Source organism: Mustela putorius, unplaced genomic scaffold (genome assembly GCF_011764305.1).
Source record: "Mustela putorius furo isolate JIRA1106 unplaced genomic scaffold, ASM1176430v1.1 tig00003899_pilon_pilon_pilon, whole genome shotgun sequence".
NCBI lineage: Eukaryota > Metazoa > Chordata > Mammalia > Carnivora > Mustelidae > Mustela > Mustela putorius.
In genome coordinates, this window is record NW_025422048.1 from 6,186,010 (window position 1) to 6,193,169 (window position 7,160).

General features: G+C 34.3%; 1 pseudogene; it reads left to right on the forward strand.

Moving 5' to 3' along the window:
* Positions 1-1,250: 1,250 nt before the first annotated feature.
* On the forward strand, positions 1,251-1,380 carry LOC123388521 (annotated as a pseudogene).
* Positions 1,381-7,160: the final 5,780 nt, after the last annotated feature.

Here is a 7,160-nt window from a genome sequence, read left to right on the forward strand (position 1 = left end):
TCAGTTCAGATCAAAACAGAAAACTGTTTTGTAGTTCTTGTAGACATGTTTTTAAAATGTCTTTTGAAGTTTTAAACAAGGAAGTGATAATCCCCAGTCCTGCTTCTAACACGGGTCATTATAAATCAGACATTGGAAAAGGTAACTGTAATGATGTGATTGGTTATTTGATGTTTTCTGGGAATATTAACCACATTGCAGAATTCACATAGTTGTTACAGTTTGTGGGATGTGCTCTGGAGAAATAGGGCTGAGCAAGCATGGGGACTAAAATACATGCGTTTCTACCCACGCTATACTTAGTAGTGGTTCACAGGCCTTAGACATGAGTGTTTGTTCTGTTTACTCAAAGTACATTACCTTCCAGGTCTCCGAGTTCTCATCTGTCACTGGTCACTATGTCTACTCTCTTCTTTAGTTAAAATGTACCAAAGTGAAGTTGTCAAAAGCACTACAGTGCTTTTACAGTAATTTGATTTTCTTCTCTTGAGTTGGAAACATAAGACATATATTAAAGGGAACATGCCAGAATGTTAAGGCAGTATGAGGGACACCATCTGTCACAATATTTTTCTAGTGAATTTTAAGTGAACAAAAGATGAAAAATATGTTTTCTTAGTCCTTGTATCTTCACTGAGGAAATCTATTAAAATGGGACCTGTGCTGATTGCCATTCCCTTGTCTGTCTCCCTAAGTTACCAGCATTTAAATGAGGTTATGAATCATGTAGGAAGGGAAAGGAGCTTTGGAGGAGGAAGGATGTTGGAGAATGATAGAATTCTTTGCCGACTGTTTTAGTTTCCTATTGCTGCTGTAACAAATTGCCATAAAGTTAGTGGTTAAATAACACAAATTTATATTATAGTTCTTTAGGATGAAAATCTGAAATGGGTCTCACTGGGCTTAATTTAAGTGATCACAGTGCTGCATTTTTTTTTTAGAGGTTCTAGAGAAGAATCTGTTTCCTTCCCTTTGCAGCTTCTAGAGGCCACCTACATTCTTTGGTTCATGGCTCCTTTACCCATCTTCAAAACCAACAAGTTTACATCTAACAGAAAGGAATTGTTTAAATATATAACAGGTGACAAGTAGAGAAGTAGAACCAGAAGAGAATTTGTTAGATGAAGATGAGTGGTGAGTAAGGCTTTATATGTAATAAACTTAGAACAACTTATATCTCATAGGTCCATTTCAAAAGTGGTTGGCCAGGTCAGCATTCATTTTGTTGATTGAAATATAATGGATATGTAAGCTTTGTGCAGTGGCGATATCATAGCCAATGAGGTTTATCCAAGGTGTGATTATTGTTAATTGAAATATAATGGATATGTAACATTGTGTAAGCTTAAGGTGTACAGTATTTTGATTTATACTTACACATTGCAATATGATTACCACTATGATGTTAGTTAACAGCTCTGTCTTGTCACATAGTTGCTATTTGATTTTTGTGGTGAAAACTTGTAAGACCCATTCTCTTAGCAACTTTGAAGTATATAATACAGTATTATTGATTACAGTCACAATGCTGTGCATTAGATGTCCAGAACTTATTCATCTTATAATTGCAAGTTTGTACCCTTTGACCAATATTTCTGCAATTTCCCTGACTCTCAGTCCCTGATAACCAATGTTCTACTTGGTTTCTACAAATCTGACCTTTTTAGATTCCACATATAAGTGAGATCATACAGCATTTGTCTTTCTCTGTCCAGCTTCTTTCACATAGCATAATGCTCTCAAGGTCAATCCGTGTTGCTGCAAATGGAAGGATTCCTTTCTTCTCCATGGATGAATAATATTTCACTGCCTATATATATATATATATATACCACATCTTCTTTATCTATTCATTCATTGATGGGCACTTAGGTTTTTCCTTGTCTTGGCTATTGTGGATAATGCTGTAATAAACATGGGAGGGCAGATATCTTTTTTTTTAAGTTTTAACTTTTAATTCCAGTGTAATTAACATACAGTGTTATATTAGTTTCAGGTGTACAATACAGTGATTCAGTACTTCTATACATCCCCTGTGTTTATCACAATAAGAGCAGTCCTTTATCCCCATCACCAGTTTCACCCCCCCCCCACCTGTCCTCCCTTCTGGTAACCATCAGTGTGTTCTCTGTAGTCAAAAGTCCGATTCTTGGTTTATCTCTCTTTTCCTTTGTCTGTTTTGTTTCTTAAATTCCACATATGAGTGAAATCATATGGTATTTGTCTTTCTTCGAATGACTTATTTTGCTTAACATTATACTCTTTAGCTTCATTCATGTTGTTGCAAATGGCAAAATTTCGTTCATTTTAATGGCTGAATAGTATTTAATTGTACACACACACATACACACACCCCATATCTCCTTTACCCATTCATCTATTGATAGACACTTGGACTGCTTCCATATTTTAGCTATTGTAAATAATGCTGCTATAAACAGAGGGATGCATATAGGGGTGCATGCCAGATATCTTTTTGATATCCTATTTTCATTTCCTTTGGATATATACCCAGAAGTGGGATTGTTGGATCATATGGTAGATCTATTTTTTTGAGAAACCTCCATACTGTTTTCCATAGTGGCTGTACCAGTTTACATTCCCACCAAAAGTACACAATGGTTTCTTTTTCCTACATCTGTGCAATACTTATTATCTCTTGTCCTCTTGATAGTAGCCATTCAAATATCTGTGGGGTAATATCACATGAGCATTCACTCTTTAGTTTTTCCTGGGCTATGAGTGTAAGTGACTAATAAAATGCTGTTGATCTCATCTTTTCAGAATCAAGTGTCATATGTTTAACCCTAGTGCAGGGTCTCTTCTTCATCAATGGGGTGAAGAGGAGTTAACAAAAAAAGTCTTCAGAGAAATTCAATTTATTTTATGATGGTTTTTCTGAAGCATTGGGGATCATGCATCCTATACAAATGTTACGGAAGTTAAGAATCCTATGCCCAGGGGGCGCCTGGGTCGCTCAGTGGGTTAAAGCCTCTGCCTTCAGCTCAGGTCATGATCTCAGGGTCCTAGGATTGAGCCCCGCATCGGGCTCTCTGCTCAGCAGGGAGCCTGCCTCCCCCCCTTCTCTCCCTGCCTTTCTGCCTACTTGTGATCTATCAAATAAATAAATAAAATCTTAAAAAAAAAAGAATCCTATACCCAGAAAGAATGAGCTGGTGATCAAAACTCATACATTTTAGATAGAATATCAGGGCCTCAAGGGATCCTCTGATGTACCCAGAATGACTGTCCTCATGAGTTTGAGTTTTTTCTATGACATAAAATATTAGGTATCATTTTATTTTTTTGCAAAATTTAAAAAGTGAGTCAGTTTGATTCATTTTCTCTGTGAAATGTACTTCTAGTAGCTTACATCCTAAGATATTTTTGTAACAATCTTACTACGTATATTACTGTACAGGTGGACTCAATGGTAGATATTTAGAAAGAACATTAGATATTTGGGAAGGATAGAGGCCTTGGAGCTCCTGTTATTCAATCAAAAGAATTATGTCTTATTTGTTTTGTGTAGTTGATTGGGTTTTGTCAATAGAGAGACCTGGACTGGAATCTTGATTTCTCTACAGGATATCCTTAGGCAATTTACTTAACATCTTTGAGTTTCAACTTTCTTGTGTAAAATAGAAACAACAACAACAATAATAATACTTCTCTTTTATGGTATCTGGGTATTAAAATTGTTAATCTATGTTAAGCATCTCCTTTAGTACACATTATTACCACCACTCTTTTACAGATGTGGAAACAGGTCTTGAAAGATACTTGCTTGAACATCACAAAGCTAGTAACTTATCAAGGTCATAGAATTGATATGATCTAAGTGAAGTGACAGATGATTCGACACATATTTTAATTAGATTAATCTTCAGAATGTGTGCAATTTTCTACAGTTTCTCTCAGCATATCAGTATTTATCAACAGAATGAAAACTTGGAGCAGGGCAATAGGGACATCATATTTGATGAGAAATAGAGGAACAGTTGTAGCTATAACATCTTGAGAATGCTCAAAGAGCAAAGATGGGGTTAGTGGGAAACCCATTAGGAAATCTGAGTTGAGAACTTGCCTTCTAAGCTTCTGCCATGGTGTTATACCATAGAGGGTTCCTCTGCTGTGATTCAGCTGTGCCTTGGAGGTATGTGATATATTTCAGATGCTGAGAATTTGCATACATTTTCACATTTGAGTCCTATAACTAAAGAGATATATTTATCCCCATTTTACATACATTGAAATTGAGGCTTTCAGATGTTAAAGAACTTGTTCATAATCACCAGCTTTCCAACACGAGTAGGAAAGGCCAACATGCAGTCCAGGACTGGCTGAGTGCTCTTACCTAAATTGGTTGAGGAGTAAGATGATAATTATATAATGATAAGAGTAGCTATTATAATTACCCTGTATTGAGTGTTTACTGTGTGCTAAGCACATTGCTAGCACTCTACGTGAAATAGCTCATATAATCCTCACCAGAATCAGAAGACATAGATGCTATTATTACTCACACAAGGAAGAGGAAATAGGTTCAAGAGGATAAGTCACTTCTTCAGCAAGGATCTCACAGCTAGGAAGTAATTTAGCTAGATTACAAACCCCAAGAATTAAATGTAGGTGAAAACACAGGTGATTTGAACTAGACTAGGAAGAAAATTTAAAAAACTTAAAAATTATTAAAAATAGGGTTTTTTTTTTAGTGATTTAGAACAATGCAAATTTTACCCCCCTTTTAAGATAAACACCTGTAATAAATAAAGCTAAGGAAACTTTACCATCTTAATCTATTTTTGCTAGGAAATGCTATAAGATAATTGGCTATAAATATACTTTATTTTTTAAATCTTTTTGTTATTAAATATAAGACCTACACCCAGAAACATAAAAATACAGAATCACGAATACTTATCAATCAAACATCTATTTAATCAATCAAGTTAATAAAAAGAAACCTGCCACCACCTAGTTGCCCTGAGAGACACTTCTTCTGATATTGTACCTTCTTCCATATATATATTCAGTATTTGAATTTCATGTCTATTAATTTTTTTCTTATTTTGGGGGTCTCTTTATATTCTAGATATGAATACTTTACATGTTGCAAATGTCTTTTTACATTCTACAGATTGTCTGTTGTGTCTTTTGGTGCATGGACATGTGTTTATCCTTTCACTCACTGAAGGGCTTGTGGGTGGTTCCAATTTTTGGATTATTTATTATGTTGCTATAAACATCCATGTACAGGATTTTGTGTGACCAAAACTTTTCATTTCTCAGGAGTGGGATTTCTGGGTGTTGGTCCTATGTAAGTATATATTTAACATTATAAGAGACTGCCCAACATTTTTTTTAGAATGTCTATACCATTTTGCATTCCCACTAGCAATGTAGCAAAGTTTTGGGTTTTCTGCATCCTCACCAGCATTTGCTATTGCCTTTTAAAAATTATTATTAACCATTCTAATATATGTGTGATGGTGTCTCATTGAGGTTTTATCTAACATTTCTCTAAAGATGAATGATGTTGAGCATCTTTTTATGTGCTTATTTGCCATCTGTATATCTTCTTTGGTGAAGGGTCTGATAAACCTTTAAACCTTTGCCCATTTCCCCATTTTTTGTTATTGTTGCATTTTGAGGGTTTTAATACGTATCCTCAATAGAACTTGTCACATATATAACTAACAAATATTTCATTCCAGTCTGTGGTTCATCGTTTTATTCTCTTAGCTGTGTTTCATGCAGAAAAATTGTTTTTTTTTAATGTTGAAAAAGTTCAATTTATCAGTGTTTTCTTTTATGCATCATCCATAAAATAATGATTTCACAAAGATTTTTCTTGGGAATTTTTCCATTTTCCATTTAAGCTGGTAATCCATTTTGAGTTAATTTTTGGACAAGGTGTGAGATAAAGGATGTGGTTCTTTTTTGCATACAGATATCCAATATTTCCTGCAAGACTACCATTTCAACATTGAATTGGTTCTAATTATACTCTCTATTTTGAAATTTCTTTAGTATTCCATCAATATATCTCTGCTTTGTGGCTACTTTTTTGGTATTTTTTTATGGTTTTTATAGAAATTACAAGATGCCTACCTAACTTTTTACAGTCTTCTTAGAATTAATATTTTACTACTTTAAGTAAAACGTAAAAGGTTCACAGTTGTATAGATCCCTTTTGTCCTTCCCACTTTATATTAATGTTTTCATGTGTATTACCTTTATATACATTGAAAACTAGACAAAGTCAACTTTTGCTTTCAATAGTTATACACATTTAAAATAATTTAAATGGAGCAAAAGAGTCTCTTATATTTACACAGACTACTCATTTTTGTTGCTATTCCTTCATTCCTGAATTTTCAGGTTTTCCACTGGTATTTCCTTTCAGACTGAAGAAGTCCCTTTAGCTTCAAAGCAGACCTCTTGGTGATAAATACTTAGTTTTCCTTCATCTGAGAATGTTTTTACTTCTCCTTAATTACTGAAAGACATTTTTTCTTGGTTACTGAGTTCTGGGTTAATAGTTTTCTACTCTAAACACTAAGATGGTATTCCACTCTTTCTGGTGAAGATTTTCTCCATTTGAGTCTCTATTCCCCTATCTGTAATGTCACAGTTTTTCTCTGCCTGCCTTTAAAATGTCTTCAGTGTTTGGCAGTTATGAGACTCATCACAGTTATAATGTGTCTCTGCATGGTTTAGTTGAGTTTATCCTACTTTGAGTTAACTGAGCTTCATGAAAATCGATACTTACCTATCCCACCACATTGAGGAGATTTTCAGGCATTGTTTCTTCAAATATTTCTTTTGCACCGATTTCTCTCTCTTCTTATGGAACTCCAATGACATGAGTGCTAGTTCATTTGAGATATTTACAGAGGTTTTTGAGCTGTTTTTTTTTCTTTAAACTTCTTTTTCAGTTTGAATGATTTCTATTGAAAGAGATAAAAATGATTTCTGTTGAAAGACAGAGATAAAAATTATTGATGATTCCCTCTACATTCTTTGGACTAAAGATTCCATTTTTCTGTTTTTCTTTATTCCTGGTGAGAAAATTGGATTTTCCCATAGTTTAAGCTACAGTTTTACCGAGAGAGAGAGAGAGAGAAAGAAAGAGAAGAAAACCAAAACAAAACAGA